This window comes from Anser anser (assembly GCF_964211835.1).
Source record: "Anser anser genome assembly, chromosome: 5".
Taxonomy (NCBI): Eukaryota; Metazoa; Chordata; class Aves; order Anseriformes; family Anatidae; genus Anser; species Anser anser.
The window spans coordinates 65,773,323-65,794,151 of NC_139725.1; the positions used below are offsets into that span (position 1 = coordinate 65,773,323).

Consider the following 20,829-nt stretch of genomic DNA (forward strand, 5'->3'; position numbering starts at 1 on the left):
CTGGATATTTAATCCTCTTTGCAAGCTTGTGTATAGGTTTCATAGCTTAAGGCTCTGGCACATAATTAACATGCCCTACTCCCATCACGGTTTTCTCTTAGAAAAGATTCTGGAAGTTATCAGAAAACACCTTCTCTAATTTTGGTATGCAAAATTCTAATTACAGTATGAATTTTTTATTTCTTAATTCTTTACCGTTTTTGTTCGCCCTCTGGGTACTGAAATATAATTAATTCTGCTTTACTTTTTCTAATAGATTTATGTGTATTATCATATATATTAAATTTTCAGTTCTGTAACTTTTTTCATTTTTATTGCTTCCCACACTGATGATGTTCACTTCATTAAAAACATGTAATCCCTGAGCTGCGATCAAGACATAATTGCTCATTTTTGTATTATAACAACACGCATGTTCTTCATATTTTATTAGTGAAACTCCCTGTTACGCTTGTGCGACTTGGAGTCACCTTCCCGACTGCACGTGGATCCCAAGCTAGGCCCTTACAGCACCGCTGAGACCCGTTCACATGCACTGAAGGCAGCCGGCGGCACGCTCGGAGGACACGATAAAATGCTGCTTTTTCCCCCCAGCCTCCTGCACGGTTCTGCACAGAGAGCCCCCAGCTGTGGCACAAGGCAGCTGCCCACGGGGAAGCAGGGGAGCCGCACGCAGCAGGACAGGTTGCGGCACCGAGCCAAGGCAGCGGCGGCTCCACGTGAGGCCCTGCGGCTCGTGGAGGGGAAAACTTAACGCTTCTGCGCACTGACAGTAGGCTGGGTCCTTCAGGCCCATAATTCTGCTTCTCACATGTAGTCCGGCCCCTCAGAGGTAAAATTACTGCTCCTAGGCATGCTCAGCCACGCGTCACTTCCCAGACAAAGAATTGTTGAAAAAATACTAAAGTTTTGCTGAAATGTTTAGCAGAATACAGCAATTCCTTTCAATGGAAATGGAAGAAAATGGTAGGGTCCAAAATTTATTCCCCTCTTCCCCCCATTTTTTTCCCCCTTTTTGAGAAAATCCCCTAAAATGTTTCACATCATTTATTTTCAAACTGAAACATGCAGTTTCCCAGTTCAAAAGATTTTTTGTTCACATCTCAAGGTAATTAAAGCCACAAAATAGATTCAAAACAGGAAAAAAAAAAAAAAAAAGAGCAAACAGATTAACTGATCTTCACCACTACTTATTATTATTATCATATTAATTTGCTGGTAGTAGAGATATTTAAGATATTGACCATTCAACTGGGAACAGTGAAGTATTTCAGGTTATTTAAGCATTTTCAACTGTTCAACTTTTTTTTTTTTTCCTAGGGTGAAATCATTTTTCTGATCTCAGAAACTGCCTCCACTTCTGAACGGGCGCTCACTGCATGGAAAAGACGCTGACCTCCTCAATTCCACTAACTTTGCACTGTGCCTCATTTGCTGGTGACTTGATCTTGGAAATTGTATTATTCATATCACCGTTATTTTTATTTCAGCCTTTTCTAAGCACTTAAAAAATAGGAAAAAAAATCCTGTACAGATAGAGAACAAAGCCAAAATTGTTTTAGCAGTTCACCTAAAGCCACACAGTGTGTTGTTACTAAGGGGGGACAAGGGACGCTGTAGATGATGCTTTTCTCTTAAGCACCAGTTATTTGGAATGCTAACAAACGTTACAAAGTGGATGGTAGCACCAGTAAGCATGTCATATTGTCCCTGCTGCAAAGCCATCATCCCTACGCTAAACAATAAAATAAAATATTGCGTGCGGCCCTGGCTCAACTCAAATCGTTAAGGTATTTGCCTCACCTTGACACAAATGCTGTTCAGGCAGCCTCACAGCTTGCTATAACATGTCCACAATTCAGAAAATTAAAATGCTTCCTCATATGAAGCTAATCACCTGTATTAACATTACTCACAGTGAATTTTAGTGTTGTGTTAGAAATACCAGGTTCCTGCCCAGCCTTTTAATATCCTGTTTCTTGGTCTGATGTACAACAGAAACTGTTGTTAGCAATTACCTCCTACTTGTAGCAAGCTGTCAGAAATAACAGGGAAAAGCTGGAATAGTCGTTTCGGCAAGATGTCAGCTCTCATTGAAAATCTCAGGTCAAATCGGAGATGCGTCTGCTGACAGAAACGACAAAGCACAGCGCCGGGGGCAGGAGGACAAACTCTGCCTTTGGGGAACGAGGGGGTACGGCCTGGTGATGGTGGGCCTGCCAGCCCCCTGCTCCTGCCTCACCCCGGCCACCACCACCTCCGCCGCCCAGCACCCGCTGACCGACACGCTTCTGTAGCTCCCTCGGCCTGCCCAGCAGCCTGGCAGAGACCCCGGAGAGGGAAATCCACCCTAACTGGTCCTTACTGGTTGCTGCTTCTTGACACGGCACGACAAAGGTATAACAGTGAAAAATTACCACGAACGCAGGATGCTGATACAAAAAACGAATGCTTGTCGCCTAGCAGTGTGGTGACAGGCACTGTTTTACGCTGTACTCAGACACAGGCCCGGCCACCTGGCGAGAGGCCTTCAACACGCCGCTCGGAGCGATGCCTGTCACCGGGCACAGCCAGCCCTTCGCTGGCTGGAACAGGCCGTGCCTCTGGGATGAGCAAGGGGTTGCCTCCTAATCAACATTTACAGATTTACACAGGTACACATCTATTTATGCAATACCTACACAGGATTTCCACCCCGTTAGAAGCAGTGCCAGCAGGTGGAACCAGCCTCTCCCCCCAGACGGGGAGCCAGACATCTCCCTCAGACAGAGGGGCTGCCGTCGGACGGAGACGCTCTGTGAAACACAAAGAGTTATTATGAATCCAACTGCTAAAGCCAAGAGGAGTCTCACCTTATATCTCACTCCAAAACAAATACGTAGGAACTTAACTTCTTCTTCCTCCAGATAGGAACAAAGACTAGAAATTGAAAACCCGTCTGCCTTTCCAGCGGATGATTACAAACGGCTTCGGCTTTGCCTGCCATTTTGACCTTCACAGATATTAAGAAAACTGAACAAACACAACGGTGGCTCTACCCTTTTTATAGGATAACTACCTCTCCTACCACCCACTGTGTCCCGTCAAAACATCTCACAAGATCCTACGCAATATGGAAATCAGCCATTATGCTGATTTTATAAACATCAGCAAAATAAATAGGCCCAGAAAACGAAAAATATTATTAACATGACCCTGCAGCTTTACAGAATTACACGTGATTTTGGAAAGGGCTGTGGACTGCTTAATCATGTGGCAAAAAAGCGCCATTCAAAATAATTTTTACTTTCTTTCAAAAAATAACAAAAAAGCATAGATTAAAAACAGCCCAAGCACATGAAATGTGCATACCATTAGGCCAAACTTTCATTTTAGCTGAAACTTTACTACTTTTGCTTTAGAGGGGAAAAAAAAAAAAGTCTCTGACAGCCTCCTGGATGATATTAAAGATGGTCCTGCGGTCAGATATAGAAAATCTCACTGCAGGGGCTGATTGCCTCTAGGTCCCTCTCTCTGGCGCGGTGTCAAGACCTCTCTCCAAGTCCAAATGACAGACCCAACAGTGTCATGGCTCATTGCAGCCTCTCAGGAAATGACAGTGGAGGCAGCTGTCCTCCCGGCCCCAGTTTTAACTTGTCCTTCTTCCCAGCTCAACAAATAAAGATACCCCTTGAGCAGAAGAAATTAGGGAAAAGAGGGATTTCAGGATTTCTGTACTGAATAATTTCATCAACACGTTATTCCACCTGGCAGCTACTCTACGAGGGCACTGCTGCTTTCCAGGTGTACAAATCTCTAATTTGTCAGTGAAGGTTGCAGTATGGCCCTTTATTTTTTAAATTGTTTCTCTTTCTCTCTCTCTCTCTCTCTCTCTTGTTCTCTCTCAGACTTGAATATGCTACACGATGTCCTGTATGTTCGTCTGCATAGGCAAGACAACTCGGCACAACACTGTGTCAAAGACAAGTAGTGGCACTCAGCAAAAGGCATGCAGCAGCAGTGTGTCCTGAGCCAGCAATGACACCCATAACACGAACCACACATGCTGGGAGGGGGGGGGGGGTATTCTAGGAGATTACAGTATTTTATTTAAACTCAGTAATTCTAATCTGTGTTCCTACAAGACATAGATAAACGCTGATGTTCTGTTAAAACAATACTGATAGTTCAGTTGTTTGCTTAGAAAATCCCTGAAATCACAAAGTCGATTGTATAAATCCACACCCAGCAAACCAGACTACTGTGTAGTAAAGAGAAAAGAAAAAGGGTTTCAGAGACAAACCCAGGAGAGTTTTCTTGGTTCCCCTCCTGCTGCAAGAGCCCGTGTTTGGTGGCGGTGCTGCTGAGGGACCCAAAGAGGCAGCACAATGCTGTGCTTCACACCCAGGCACGCCTTCGAACCCAGCAGGACACGTTACGTGATTCCTCGCCTCCGCTTTGCTCCTTTCCAGGAACAAGCTGTGCTGAGCACATGCTGCAAAGGGGCTGCCTCCCACCTCACAGCCTATTCTGAAGGAATTGACCTTCTAACGCAGCCAGCCTAATGGATCGGCCCAAACCCAAGATGAAATATGACAAATATCAGGCCCTTCTGTCCCCAGCTGAAAACATCAACAAACAAACAAACAAACCTGTTAAGATAAAGAGAATGAAGCCAGACTGGAACAAGGCATTCGGGTTTCTGGGTAATCTGGTACTACCTGAGCCAAAGCGGAGGCGTTAAACAGGAGTCCCTTTGGGAATATATGACATTTCTGGCGAAAAACATACAAACAGAAATATGGTTTTCAACATAGTTTGAAAAGAAGTTCTGAAAACTTTTCTGTTGGCAAAAGAAGATGTGCCTACAGGTGCAGGGGGTAGCACCACTGCTAAACCCAGGCCAGAGAGCTCCCAGCTGGGGGATGGCTGGGCCCCAGCAGCAGCGCTGCAGGCAGCGACACGGGCGGAGATGGGCACGAGGCTGCGCCGCTCCCCCGCCATCCCCACGGAGCCCTCCTGCCCCCAGCTCCAGCAGGGAAGGCAGAGGTGGGGAACGTGGGCCCCGGGGGTAAGAAAGGAGAGCAGAGAGGGGAAGGGTGCTGCACGTCCTCGCGTGCTGAAACCCCGACACCTCGTCACCTGGGGCTGCTTCCGCATCGAATTTGACTGTAGAGAAAATGAAGGTTACTTCTAAACTGCAGCAGGGGTACTGAGGTGCACTGTGCCAGGGCATTAGCACGTGACAGCCTGCCTTTAAAAAATCTCTATCTTGCTTACCCAAAAGCGACCGTTTTGCTTTACAGCTGCATCCTCGCGGCAGTGAGGAGCAGAGGTTTGAGGTGGAGCTGTCGGCCTCGGGGAGAAGAGAGGCACAAATAACCTCAGTCATTCAAGTCAGTGGCTGCAGCCGTCGTGGGGCCTCCCGAGCTGCACAGAGCTCCAAAGCCACCATTTGTAAGCACCAGGAAGTGACAGGTTGGATCTGAACAGCCCAAACCTATGAACACCTCAGCAGAGGAGGAAATATTCCAGCGGGAGGAAGATGCAGGCAGAAAGGTTGTACAAGCGCAGCGAGAACAAAACCTCCCGCTGCAGTGCAAAAGCAGGAGGAGCCGCAGAACAAGGCAGCACGTACACTAGGGCAAGGTGATGATCTGAGATTTATTTGAATATTAATTTCTCAGAAGACTTGTGAGCCTGTGGTTGTCGTGTTAACTCACTACTGTGTAGATACAAAGCAAAAAATACTGTTTGCAACTGAAAAGATGCCTCAGGCCCTTGCGTGACATTAACCCTGCAGATTTTGGTATGTGGCTTCCCAATAACATGTGGTCCAGGAGTGAACAGAGCTGCAAAATCAAACTGCCTGGAGAGAGGAAGAGAGGGAAACCCCACTGGAGACCGGGCTCTGGAAACGCGGGAGGCATTGGGACATCACAGCAACACTCCCCTTGCTGTGTGCACGGGGTTTGCTTCTGGCACAGAAGCCCCGGGAACATCTGGTATTTTTACGGCTTCTGGGCTCCAGCAGCCAGGGTGAGCAGCAGAGCTGCGCTACACAAGCTTCGGTGCTGCACTCCGTAGGAAGATGTTAGTTATAACATGTAAGGGTAACATCGGCAGGGAAAGGTGGAAGTTTTGGCAAGTTTATAAAATACCTTGGGCTGAGGAGTCAGCCTTACCACCTTCAGGCTGTAAGAGCCTTTGATCAGACACTAGGTAATGGCTCAAGCAAACTTGAAACAAGACACAGCATTAATCTCACAAACACTGGAAGATCCCAGGAAAAAGTCTATGATGATCCATAAGGAAAGGCGGGCAGTGCCTGAGCATGGGGCAAAGGAAAAAACATCTCAGAAGAGCACTCAGAGATCAAAAGGAAAGTCTCCAAGAGCATTTGAAGAATCGGTTTGCAGCTACTCAGAAAAGTAGCTGAAAAATTTGCGATGAGAAAGCTTGCAGTGGGTTACACAGCCCGCTAAGAGCGTGTAAGCCCCAGCAGCGTTTGCAATGTGGCAGAGCTGGACAGGGATGCAGAAATCAACACTGAGCCTGCTTCAGCTCTACTAACACTGAACGTCTCACCGCTGGGCAAGCAGGTAACCTTCATTCTTTGCATAGGCAACTACTTACTAGTGTAAAGATAAAGCTGGAAAAGATAAAGCTGTAACAGTCATCAAAACTACGTCACACGCTTGGTTTTACCAAGGAGGAGGATGCGTTACAAGCCTCCTAAAGCTCGCTTCCCTGGAAATCATAGAGCAAGGTAATGCATTTACTGGTCCCTGAAGCACCCCCGTGTACCTTCTCCTGTGCACATACACAAAATCGCCAGGTGCATTCTTTCGAGGCATGTTTCCCACCATTGCAGAGGCAGGGCAGCGGGCACGCAGTGATGCCGTCCGCTGACCGTGGCTCCCTGCACTGCACAGCCGGGCAGGCAGCGAGACAAAGCAGACACGGTCTGTGCAAACTCAGCACCCCTCTGAAAGTCACTGCACCTCCAGCGGAGCTTCGGGTTCGTGTCCCCTACCTAGGGTGTTTCACCAGAGGACACGGAGCAGCGACTGGATACTTGCTGTGCTGCCTCGAGGAAAAGCCGAGGCTGAGACGGGCCCAGCCGGAGGCTCCGACCTGCCCCGCTCAGAGGCAGAGCTGCTGGAGGAAAGCTGCCCAGGGCACGAGCTCCACGTACAACCTGCCTCGTCCCCACCCCTGTGCAGCAAACCGCGCGCTGCTGGGACATCGCTGCTGCCAGGAGGAGCTGGGCCATACTGCCCTCCCTTCCCATCACAGCCAGAGAGACACGGAAATCATCAGGCCAGCCCCAAACCCCTAATTTGCAAACTACAGGACGCCCAGTGGGTCTTCGCGACTGCAAAACATGTTCTGACACTAAAAAAGTCTGCCGGTGCCCAGACATCGCGTGGGCTGGGGCTGGCAGAGCGGGCGCTGAGGGATGAAGTCCTGCAGATAGCAACTAGGGTGACGAGCACAAAGCAGTCACCGCCGTCTGCTCCAAGGCCCTGCTGCTGAACTCAGACTGAGCTCGGCTTGTCTAAAAGTGCCAGCACCGCGGTTCCTGGGGGTTACAGAATTACAACACAAACATCAAAAAAGGTTTAAAAGAAGTGAAGGTAAATTAAGGATTGACAAACGCTAAGCAAGGGATCTAAGCCATTTTATAGTGGCCCCAGCAGAAGTAGAAGCTGTCAAAGCTTGCTCTATGGGCCAGAAGCACTAGCCAAACACAGCAGAAAGGGCTGCGCTGGTGGCTTGGGAAGAAGGCGGCGCAGATTTGCTTGTGTTGGCTGGGAACATGGAAGCAATGGGACCTACCTTCAGCCCTGCACTGCCCGGGAGCACGAACAGCTCAGCGATATCCAGATGAGGACGTCACTCAGTGTATTTTCCCCAGGAATCTATTCTAGCGTTGATTTGAAATCTGTGATATTACTATGCACTATTTTTTTTAAAGCTTTTTAATCCACTACCCTTAAATGTCCTCCTTGCAGCCCAGAGCTGAGCCCTGCTACGCCTGTCACTCACGGCAGGGGAAAGCAGTCGGTGTGGCAGATCTTCGAACACACTGATCAAATACTGAGCCTACATTTCCTTCCCGTTGAACCTGCAGTTATTGGGTACGCTGCAGTGAGCCAGGTGTAGCACGTTATTTTCCCTTCCGCCTTTTAGCCTAATCTCACATTTTCAAAGTGCTGCCCTGGGATTTAGCCACACATTTGCACCTGGCCTTAATGAGGGTAGTGAAAGCGGTGAGGCTCCCAGCTAGCCTGTCTGTGTGCCCCCTGCTCTGCGGGACGCAGCCCGCACACCGCACCACGCAGGCGTCACCCACAGACGGGCCCACGTCTCTCCAGAGGCCAGCAGTCCGGGCAGGGTGGGTGGTTCGGGTGCTGTGCTGACAGGGCTGCTCCCTGCTGGGAGACGGAGAAGCAAACACAGAAAAAACAGACTTGGGTCTACGCCGGCCCCTTTGCTGGCAGCCTCTCCGGCTCAGCCTCACCGGCATATGTCGTTCTTGCCGCAGAGCCCTCCCGGCAGCAGCTCTCGGTCAGGAGCAGCCCCACGCCTGCACCTCCTGGTCCGCCGACTGCCTGGTTTGTGCCGTCATGAAAGGGGATTCTGATAAGCCGCAGCACAGCGACTGCTCTGCTGACCCCAAACCCCTTCCAACCTTTTCTTTCTTCCCCCTTCCCACCGCTAGCCACCTCTAAGAGGGACCCCATATAAAAATGGCAAACAATTATCATTAATCGCCAACTGAATGAGAATCCATTACAGTCTGATACCTCAAAGCAAAGCCCTGCACAGCTGAAGAGAGGAGATGGTGAGTAACTAAGGCTAACACCAGGAATCCCATTTTTCAACAGGGGAGTTTTGGGTACTTTTGTATTTAGCTCAGCGCTCTGCTGGTGGCCAGCCCGTGCGGCAGGCAGCTACGTGCCACTTCAGCCATAGCAAAGCACAACGTGGGGAGGTGGCACGCGCTGATGCTTCAGCTTGCACCAGCAAAGCACCGGGCAGCTTACCGGCCTGAGGCAGGAGGCAGGGTCTCTCGCTCCTTCTGCACCTCTCCTGGCATCCTGACAGCCTGGGGGGATCTTCTGGGGAGGCACTTTCTAAAAACATGCCACAATAGCAACGTAAATGCATCCAATAAGGTAAACTGCCTGGGCAGCAAGAGCAGAGCACACAGACCCCTGCCAAGTCACACAGGCACGGAGAATGGGAGGAGAACAGTTTGTCTGACTCCACATGGGAGTTAGACAATGACACTTCAAATGCTTCTTTTTCCTTTTTATGTTTATCCCTACGGTCATCTCCAGTGAAATGCTCAGAAATTCTCCATAGGCACTAATAACCATTACGCAAGGAGCTGAAGCTGCACGCTCCTCCAGATCTCCTTCTCCACACCTCCAGGGAACACGGGAACGTCCTCAGGTCACACCTTCTCACTGAAAGGGCCTCACAAACACAGAGCCGTGCTCTCCCACACAAGGAGAGATCGATTTGCAAGCGTGACTTCTCCTCGCATCTTGAACCCGGCTGTCCCAAAAGCAAGAGCCTCCGTATTCATTTCAGCCAGCCGGTGACTGCCAAAGCCCCGTGCCAAACCCCACGTTTCCGTGATGAAGAGGATGGCAGAGGGAAAAGCAGTTTCTGTCTTCCCACCTCAGTGAGAGGCGGTGGGGCCTGCGGAGGCGGTGGGGTTGCACCAGCCTGACACCGCTTTAAAACACACTGAGCCTCCCCCTTCGCAGACTCAGCTGGTTGTTTTGTTTGTAGTTTTCAGAAAATGTGTGTTCGAAACATTTTGCCTGCAGTACTCTGCTGGCAGATTGACGATTGTAGCTACGGCCAACACAGGCATGTGCTCTAAATAAGACTCTCGAGGTGGGTAGCCCTCCGGCTGCGAGCAATGTCCCTGCTGATTCACCGAGGACCAACGGAGGTATTTCACACACAAAGCGACGCCGGGATCAGGCATGGCACGGCAGAGGCTGGAGATATTTACTGGGTGAAAGACAACTCCACGTTGCCTGCTGAACTCTGAAGCAGCAGACTCTGAATTCTTGAACACCCAAGCTGAAACGGCCACCTGCACTGCAGCACGGGTGCAAGCACCGCGCTGGCGGGGCGATGAGCGCCTCTCAGCACGTAGCACGTGAGGCTACTGCGTGAACCTGTGACCAAAGTTTTCTGGTAGATCATCCTTACCCAGAAAGGCTAATGAAAAGCTAAGGATAGTTCTGTAATTAAGTGCTTAATATTCCAAATATAATTTGGGGGTCAAATGCTCTTATGTTGTTAGATTAGCATATTATCAAATAGCTGCGAAAGTAGCGTGCGGGTTCACGTGTCCCTCAATCACACGGAGAATCAGAATAAAATTCTAACACAAATTTAACTTGTATGTATTCCCTCTGGGCCCGCTTTTAATCTCTTTTGCTAGATTTAGTGATTTAAGTCCGGCTTCACCATTTTAGAAAGCGTTATGGTGGTAGCAGCACCCTTGCCTGTCTTCACTCACGTGTGAACTTTGCCAAACAGTGTCTGGACAGGCTGAGCTTCTCCTCTCTGAGCTTTTCTTTATTCATGACTTTTAACCATAACAGGCTTGCTATTAGCAGTTTCTGAGTTATTATATATGTTTTTAAAGTGTTATTGCCCAACATAAGATGCTTTATGGCAAGACTTTTATAGCACCTAGCTATTTCCTCCTGGAAAACCTCAAATTTGCCAAATTTTAGGTCTCTGGGGACAAGAAAAAATGCTTGCCCTTCAGTTCAGCTGCGTGACACGCTGTCCCCAGGCTCCCCAGTCCTACAGCCACACACTGGTGTCCTCCCCACGCTTCCCTGGGCGCTCGCCCATCCCTATGGGTCTGTGGGACGAGCACGGGCACGGGCTCGCGGGTGGCTCTGTGGAGCAGCGCCGAGGGCAGGCGAAGCAAAGCAGCTCCGAGCCCCTTGCCTAGCGAGCGCTGGGCAGCCTGGGCACACGGCGAGGGGAAAAGCAGCCCCGTCTGCGGAACTGCTGCTTCTGTGTGCCAACAAGAGTCATACAACCTCACAGAAACACCTAGAGATTAAATCGGGGTTTTACACGATGTGATTTAATTCTGGCCATTTATTTCTGTTTATCCTTGCTAGCATTAATTTGATTTAATTCTTGCTCCTCTGAGCTTGAATTTGTCAGTGCCACTAATGCACCTGTAACGTGGCTCTGTGCAGGTCCCGGACGATGCCATAACCAAGTCCAACTGAAAACACTCACACGAGTATCCAAATTCTTCCAGACCCACTACAAACAGCCCAGAAATCTAATGAACTTGTGAAAAACACAGTATAGGTAATTGGTTAATTAAAACATTGTGCATTTCACACTGCATGGCAGGATGTTGGCCACAGGAAACACGACGCTGAGCTCCAGAAATTAATGGAGTTAGGAGGGAGCGATCTATAACATCTGACTGACAGACCGAGGCACACCTTATTTATTAACAGGATCTATACTGAAACGGGGGCCGGCGTGCTGATGGAGAGCTTCATTAAAAAATAGTGTCAGTCTTACATTATCTAAATTACACTTGGATCCATACTTAATTGCATTGGATTAGCCCAAACAGGAGTCCCCTCTCAGGAAATAATGAGCTTCACACCTGACACTGAAAGAGATGGGGATGAATTCCAGAGTGCTTTGACTCTTAATCAGGCAATTATAATTTCTTCTTGCTCCAAAATTAATTGAAAAAAGAAAACAGCTACAACATTCAGACACTTTTACGATAAAAACAGATTCGTGGCCACTTGTAAAAGCCGAGTGATCCATACAAATAGAGGTTTCCTGAGCCTGGCAGAGACCGGTCCCGGCCAATTCCTCTTCCCAGAGTGATAAGAAGAGGGCTCCCCTCCAGCAGCGTGGGTCAGGTACGGATGCCTGAGACACATCAGACACATCCGAACTGTTTCTACAAGGCGAGCTGGAAAGCCTGGCAAAATTAGCTGTTTTTCCCTGTATTTCTTCCAAGAAGAAACAAAGTCTTTCAGCCGCCACTGAGTCACCTTGCCCACACAAAGCCACTGATGCCCCAGGCAGGCGCAGGACGAGGGCACCGCTGGTGTCGAGCTGTGGGGTCAGAGCCCATCACCCCCAGCACGTCCCGGAGCACGGAGAGGTTTAAGCAGGGCGCTAACAGCCCCGTCCTCTCTGTACCGGCTCTCACCTTTCAGCAGAAGCACCAGCCAACAGAGAAGCAAGTACCGCCTGAATTCTAGCCTCCTTGCAGACTTTCTTGCAGGTTGCAGGGACACCTAGGAAAAAGCTCAGCTTCCTTGAAGGCACTGGCTTGGTGCCCGCTGAAGGAACCGCTTTGAAGAGCTGCAGCCGAGGGAGGCTTTGTACCTGACCTCACAAGTGCTGCCCCACACTTTCTGAGGTTGTTCTGCTGCTTACCCTAAACACAACCCTCTTTTGGCCAGCGCACCTACCCTCTGTGTACTCAGCGCTTCCACCAGATCACCACAACTGCATCCTGACAAAGCTTTCCCCATTCAGGAATTCATGAAACAAGTCTGAGATGGGAAGCGAAGCAAAGCAAAGCTCTTCTGCATCTCCTCACGGGTCAAATGTGTCAGTGCATCTGCCCCTCCGGCACGTCCGTGAATCCTCGACTGAGCCAGGGGATCACAGAAGCTTTATTTTTATTTTGTTAAGACCAAACAGGGTGTTTTTGCTCAATGAACGACAGGCAAACCCACTGAGAAGACGATATACGCCCTACATCTGCTGATTCATTCTGTATGTGCACTCATTAATGGCTTCTTAAATCTACAGAGACACAGCAAGGTGAATGTAGCACAGAAGTAATTTTTTCCCCCCTGATTAATGCCCTCATCTAGCATGACACCAGAGCCCCATTGATCTCTGCAATCACTGGGAGAAAGCTCAGCAAAGGATAACCCTCCTCTTTACTTAAATTACAATAATTGCTTTAATTAAGAAGCATTGGGAGAGCCTTACTGCCTGCTCGCTCCGCGCCGCACAGGAGGGGCGTGGGGGTGACGGGGCCTCTCCCGGCTCAGGGCTCCACAAAGCAGAGCCGAAACCAGGGCACGCTCCCCTCGGTGGGCTGGGCACCTTACCTGGGCTTACTCGTGGTACGAAAAATGGGTGAGAACGACAAAACTGTGAAGTCCAAAGCAAGGTCACCCCCTCTTCCCCCTCCTGCAGCTGGCAGCGCTGCCCCCGGCACGCCGCACAGACCCCCCTGCAGGAGGGAAGGATGGCGGGCAGCTCTGCTCCATGCCTGCCATGCTGTGGAAGCTGCCTTCACCTTGCTTAGTGGTTTCCCCAAAACAGCAATTAAGAGGAGATATTTGTAGCACCAGTAACGCGTTATTACTCCAGGGCATGGGCAGAGTACGCTGCTTTCTGCTCCTCACCACAATGGCCAACCCTCCCAGAAGAGTGAGGCAGTCTGCCACGTACAGAGAACATCCGTAAGCCCTCATCCACCCCCCATAAAGTGACAGAAAACAGAAGAAAAGAGAAACGGGAGGCTCCGAGGCACGGAGCTCCCCGGAGCCAGCGGGAATGGCACGCAGTGAGCGGCCGCCTTTCGCACCGGGTGGCACTTCCCAAGTCCTGCCCTGAAATAGGCGCTCGCAGCGCCCAGCCTTGGCAGCCGCCAGACGTGCGGTAAGCGACAAAACGCGCCGGGAAGGCACTGAATCACACCGTCATCAAAAAGAGGACACTAAATCTAGCCCGGTCTATGCCTGAGGTGCACTCCATGGTGCAGTAAACATGCCAGTGTCAGAGCGTGGTTCTTTAGGGTTTTGTTGTTGCTGTTGTTTTTAGGCAGGCTCGTGTGTAGTGGCGCTGTGTGAGAAGCGGTCGGGTTGCTGTTAGGCAGCTCACAGGATTTTAGTGACATTAAGGTGCTTTGAAGAATGATATACCCAGGAATAGCTGGTTAAAAGAGGAGAATGATTTACACACACACACAAGTTATTGAAAGTTCTTTCCAGCTGTACTCTGAACAGGGGAAGCCACTTTTGGAAAACACCCGGAGCTGCCTCTTGAGCTCCTGGAGCACCCCACGGACATCGCTACCGCCCAGCCCCAGTGCAGCTCTGGAGCAGCTCCGAGGCCCGTGGCCACGCTCAGCGGGTGACAGTGACACCGAGCCGTGTCCAACCCCCCTGCCGCGACACTCCTCGTGGCCAGGGAAAGCTGCAGAGCAGAGCACGGGAAGACTGGGACGTCCCACGTACAGGAAAAGCTGCCACAGGCTTCCAGGGGCCCTCCGGTACTGAGCAGCCTCAAACTGCGGCTCTCGGAGGTTAACCACAGGCTGCCGTACGCTCCCTCTGAAAGGCAGCCTTTTAGCAGGAGTAGGTCGTGACCACACGATTAGCAGATTTTTGTTACAAGATGTTATTATTAAGGCCTATTAGCTAACACCAGCATTTCACCCCAACTTGCAGCGCTCACTCGTGCCCTCAGTACTCAGCATTTGTGCAGCCAGGCCGTTAGGCACTCACGCACCGTGGACGCAGAGCAGGCACGGCCAAAGCAGCACCCGAGCACGAGCCGGGCAGCCTAAAGCACAGCACGGGTGTCCACCACCGACAGCCCTGCCAAGGGAGCGGGAGTGGCGGAGGAAGCGCTGCTACCAACAGCCCCCTTCTCATCAGGCACTGCGCTGCAACCCTCCTGAGCTCGTCACTGCTGAACCGCTGGTGTTTGTCGTTTGTTCTGTGTTTCTTTAAGAGCCATGCTGCTAATGACGCCCATGGCTGCGCTGCAGCGGGCAGGGAGCAGCCTGAGCCCCTCTTCCCAAGTCTCGGAGCAGAGCCGCCCCCACCGCCCCTCTCACGGGCACCGGCGTGCCTCGGTGTCCAAGTCCGATGGAAACTGCAGAGCTGACTCCCAGAAGGGAGGGCTAGGACAGCTGCAGTAGCCATGCCCTGAGCACTGTGACCACCCAAGGTCTTTCTCTGCAAGGTTTCAGCCACTGCAGCACCAGGGGAACACAGCACTACCCGAAACCCGACGTCCCGGTTGGGAGCAGAGGGCAGCAGGCCCGGCACGCAGCGCCAGGTACACAGGGCTGCTGCTCGCGGCACTGCCTGCCGGTCTGCAGGACCCGCCGAGCCACAGCACTCACCACTGTTCACCTTCCTCCTCACCGGGGCAGCACGGAGAAGGAGGACGTTATGTTTCCTTTAGGGGAAGAGAAGGATCGCAAAGGCCCCGCTGCCAAACACTGCCGCCGGGGCACGGGAAGTCCTCGGTGTCCCACACGGGCACGCAGCCACCGTGCTCAGGGCTGCGGGGAAGAATAAGCCCAGAGACTTGGGCTTTTTCTAACTCTGGACAGAAGAGTGGGTTTGTCCCTTCCTTCCTGGTGCACTTTGTGTGCGCTCGTGCTCTACAGAGCCCATACACGTGCACTACAACCTACCGGGTGTTTTATTTGCCATCTCAGACACCGCTGCGTGGCAGGGGCTGGCAACCACTTCCCTCTGCAAAATGCAGTCACTGGTGCAAAGCAGAAATATTCATAAGAACTTTTCTCTGAGTGATATGCAGAGCTTTGTCTGAAAGATTTATGTGAATAATAGCAGTTTTGAGTTACATTAATTAAAGGAAATGAGATTGGTTCCCACTTTCAGGTGTGCTGAAATATATAGACAAAACATTCTGACAGCTCCTACTGAAGGAAAACCAGTAGCATGCAAAGGCATCTTACAGACACGGGCCATCGTCATGGTCCCTTATTAACTCATCTTCTAATACAGCCTCCCGAGATGGGTCTCGCAAGTGGAACAACCCCCCAACATCGCCATGTTTCACTCTGGGGACAGTGCTGTCAGGGACTGGCAGAACAGCCCTGGGTGCTGCCCCCATAGCAGACGCGCAGAGAGCAGCAGCGCAGAGAGGCGAGGGGAGCGCGGCGAGGGGACGGGAGGAGCAGCCGCTGCGGCGCAAGGGAAGCGCTGTTTGGCGGGGTGCTCCGGAGTCAGGCTCACGTCCTGAAAGGCTGCCGTAAACCATAAATCTGCAGATGTGCGATGGAAAAGATGACCTATTAGTAAACCTCTCAAATATAGATAGCCTCCCAGGAGACAGGGTTGTACATTATTCACAGAAATAACCCTGACAGCACAAAGATTTGTAGAGCATTTCAATTGCCCTGAGATAATTAAGAATTTGTTCAGTGAAGAAAACTAAAAACCTAAAAATCACAGCGGCTGAACAAATTATTCCAAAATCTGCCTCATTTATTTCATGGTGATGTAGATTTGCAGAAAATTAACATAAGATGCAACTTCAGTAGCTTATGTTAAGCTGAGAAATGCAATAAACCAGAGAACAACACCGTGCATCTCCTAGAGTATCTTTTCGTAGGAGACCACAGCACCTCACCTCTGCAGTAAGCCAGCCTTGAATGAACCTTTGCCTGATTTTTGGAACACCTCTTGAAAAACTACCTGTGTTCAGTTCACTGTAATTACAGCACAGCTTTGGTAGTAACTGTACTCGGTGTATATTCAGTCTGCAGTTTCCATTTCCAATCTCTCCAACTGGGGATAGGATGGACTACATTTAATATCACCAAAACCCTCCTGGTTAAAACGTGGCTTTGGATAGCAAGCTCACCCCTTGTAAAGCAGACCTACAAACAGCAGAAACACATAATGGTTTTCAACAAAATCCAACCCCCTTTTATTAGTACAACTAAAGTTTACTATTCCCAGACCAGAAAGGGAAACAGCCTGCCCAACACATCTCTAAAGGCTGAGATGAATTTCAGTGCTGAGGCCCAGCACGTGGCTCCGTTACCTACTGGGGAATGGATACTGTGCAAAACAGAAGTGAACAGTAAAAGTGCCACTGCGGAGAGGAGGTGTGAGCTGAAAGCTAAACGTGGGAGGACAGAAAGCATAAGCAGTTTAGATTTATTTCTTTAATGCACACCACTGAGTTCTTTATCTGCTTCAGTCCTAAACCTCCAACGACTTACCTGACAGAGTATTACATACAGCCCTTACTTCTGGCGAAAGAAAAATAACTGCTCTGCAATAGGCAGTCATATAACCGGGAGTGGAAAGGAACAAAAGCACACAAGGAAGTTGTTTAAATCAGGTGGAATTAGTCCACTTGATCACATATCAAGTTGATTGATTATTGATTCCTCTTAGCTCCATGCCTGTACTAACGTATTCTTCATACTACAAAACTCCCCTCCAAATCAAACGATCCTTTGCCAGAGGATGTCCTACCCAGGGCTCAGTCATGTTCCTACTTAACTAACGTGCAGCTGCAGTCCTACTGCTGCACTCCTGAGAGCTAATGCTGCTGTTAGTGGTACATCCAACACCTCTCAGTTTCACAACACTCCTCCTTTTAGCCACAACAGGACTGACATCTGGCTCATACCTTCATGCAATTTGTATGGACTGCGTGACGATCCACAGATCTCTGCTTTATAAATATCTTCCAAGAAAGCAGAGCATGTACTATTTTTGCTGGAGGTGGTTGTTTTCTTTAACAAAAGAAGCTGATATTTCAGCTTTCTACAACAGCATAGCCTTACCTATCTGGCGTACGTGCAGCAGATCGTCGAAGGCAATCTGATGGTGTTTCCAGCCACCTCCACCCTGCAGATGGGAAAGGAAGGGAATTAAATTCATATAGCAACTCAAAATAAAAACAAGCCAAATGTGGGGCATGCCCCTCAGGAACATGCCAGGGAAGAGCACTGTCATCTTCACACTTGATGCTTTTCTTTTTTTCTGTATGAAATTTCTTTTTTTTTTTTTTTTCAAAGTACTATTTTCAAATACCCTGTAAACGAAGACATCCTATTAAATTGTTGTGGCATTAAATCAGAAGTAGCATGGCTTCTTAGGCTAGGAGACCTAAAAAGGTATTTCTGACTTTAAGTGAACTCAGTTCATTTAAATGCAATACTGCTCATTCAGACATTGCCTTTGAATCACACAAAGCGCCCGTCACCTCCATGCTCTGCTGCTGTCCAGGGCAGGGCAACACAGGAGGACTCCCAGCGCTCCCAGAACAGGCTCACAGAACAGCTGAGGTGGGAAGGGACCTCTGAAATCACCCAGTCCAACCCCCCCGCAGAGCAGGATCGCCTAGAGCACCTTGCACAGGATGGCATTCAGGCGGGGTTTGGATATCTCCAGAGAAGGAGACTGCACAGCCTCCCTGGGCAGCCTGCCCCAGTGCTCCGTCACCTCCCAGTACAGAAGTGCCCCCTCATACTGAGCTGGAACCTCCTGGGCTTCAGTCTGTGCCCATTGCCTCTCGTCCTGTTGCTGGGCACAACTGAAAAGAGACCGGCTCCATCCTCTCCACACCCTCCCCTCAGACATTCACACACACTGATGGGGCTGACATTGACGCGGTCGACCTCCCAGGCTCTCCGACACCAGCTCTCTTTCTGACGGTGTCACACGCGCCGCGGTGGCCGTGCAGACCTCGTGTCCGGGTGCTGGGGATCGATGATGACCGCCAGAGCGTGCAGCCGGAGGTTGCGCACCGTGCCCCACTGCAGGCCACGGCCTCGCTGCCCCGCGCCTGCCGCCCTTCCCCGTCACCGTTAGCGCTGCCGCTGCGCCGACCTTTGTGTGACTGACATTTGGGGAATCAGCAGAGCCGCAAGCTCCAGTAAATCTTGTCAGAATTAATGCAAAAGTAGACGCACTCATTAACATCCCCCCCAAATAAGGGCTGGCTGGCCACGGTGTCGTTACAGAGACACCATTTATCGTCACTGGCTGGGATGCGAAGCTGGAAGGTGAGCGATGTGGCGGCACGGGGGGATCGATGCCGGCGCTGCCTGGGTGGAGGTGGCTGCCTCGTGCAGCCGTGCCCAGCCAGGCCGGGTGTCGGGCTGCCAGAACTGCCTGAAATGAAAGATCCCGGCACCTGAACCTCTGAAGTCTGATCCTCCGAGCCACTGGGACCTCTGCCCACATGTTGGTACACAAATTTGTTGTGTGTGTTAAAACACGGAACTCTCCAGAAGGGTTCAGCGAGGCACCGCAGTGTGCCACAGCCTCACCACCAATCCCTCCGCCAGCCCCAGGTGGTTTCAAGGCTCCCGTTATTACGCTAACGATGCCTTCCCTTGTTGCGCTCTCAGGTGGAGGCACACAGAGAGTCTGTCAGAAGCAGCCGTAATTAGGGGTCCGCGGGGTGCTGCGGGGACACAGGCAGCCCGCTGAGCTCTCCCGAGGACGTCGCCCCACTGGGCCCATTTTGGACGCGGCCCCGCACAGGCCTGCGGCTCGGCCCGGCTGCTCCCGCTGCCCCGGGCCAAGGGGCTCAGCAAACTGAAACCGCGCTGAGGCCCAGTGCCTCGGCTGCCTCGCTGGTGCCACCTAATCGTTCACACGCTGTAGGTGAACCAGCTAATTGCCTCGGCCCCGTTCCCACCTGTAAATGGGGCGATGCTTCTGCTCCTCAGCAGGACGCTGCAAACCCAAAGTCCCCGGCTTGGAGAAGCAGGCTGCGGGAGGAGAGCAACGCCAGCACCTAACCGACAGCCTACAGCTGTGGGGGGAACAGACAAACACGGGGCAGTCTGTGCTGCTGTTTAAAGCTCCTACAGCAAGGGTACCTTTGTCCTGCCCTACTCCTAAGGGAACAGACGGGCCTGGGTTAGGGTTACCGTATCGTTTCCTTCAAAGAGATAAACACGGCTTGGGGCTGCTTGCTCAAAAAGGTGCAAGGGCTCTCCTGCCCCCGGCGCAGTCCCCTCCTCGGAGATGTGATGAGGGTAGTGGGAGGCAAGCTAGGAGAAAGAAACCACTTTGGTGCTTACCAGCGTGCCCCTGCAGCGCACATTACGTGCCCCGATTAAAGTACAAAATAACTTGGAGTTAACTGCCTTGCACAGTACCCAGTAAATGTGGGCAACGAGACCCTGTGCTCGCTGGTCAAGGGCTTGGCACAAAACCGCCCCTCACACTGAAGCTTGTGTCGTAGGGCATGGATTGGCAGTTATCCCTGGTTATGCCCTGAATAAATTACTTTTGAATGCAGCTGCAACAGAAGCATTACTGTACCGCAGAGGATATAACGTAGCCCAACAGCACTCATTTTCTGCATGAGTTTTTACGTGGGCACTTCGGCACTGCTGAGACACCTCTAAGGCTACACCTGCTACAAAAACATAAACAGAGCTGTAAGGTTGAAGCAGTGATGTATGCACGATGTCACTGGTAAAACAACCGTTTGTGTTACGTCCAGGCCTTTCAGCTACTTGTCAGAGAGACCAGAGATCTTAACCTTTGATTCAAAGCACTCAGAATAACCCCAGAATGGACCAACAAACCCAAGCTTCACAAGCATTAAACTCGTGCATCAGTTTCAAACCCTACCAAGAACTCCCACGGGATTCCTCCATGCTGAAGCCACCGCGTCGCCTCCTGAAGCTGCTGCCAGCACCGCCTGCAGCTACGGAACCACTCCGCTGGACCCACTCCAGAAAGCCCAGTCCCTTCTGCAGTAAGTCTCAGACCAACGACTTCTGGCAGTTTTCTCACCCGAGAAGAACCCCGCTTTCCCAGTTACCAGCAGGCTGAGAGCCGAGGTTCATTCCGCCTCGCACTCACGGTGAGCTAAGTGGCAATAAGGCCTCCTCGTACAACACAGAGCAGACCAGCAGGACCGCATCTCTCAAGCCATGCTCTGACTCTCTCTCTCGAGGTATTTGCAGACCTACGACCTGGCACGTGTCCTGGGGTCCCCCACCGGCCGAAGGCTAGCTGAGTTAAGGAGCAGCTG

The 20,829-nt window shown here is 50.9% G+C and overlaps 1 long non-coding RNA gene across 7 annotated transcripts in view; it reads right to left on the reverse strand.

Annotated features, from left to right (window-relative positions):
- LOC310901025 overlaps positions 1-20,829 on the reverse strand; it is a 315,297-nt gene that overhangs the window by 220,041 nt on the left and 74,427 nt on the right. For all 7 annotated transcript variants that reach the window (XR_014585533.1, XR_014585534.1, XR_014585535.1 and 4 more), the window contains exon 4: positions 17,612-17,675. This is a non-coding gene — a long non-coding RNA (uncharacterized lncRNA). The remainder of the gene's footprint in view (positions 1-17,611; positions 17,676-20,829) is intronic.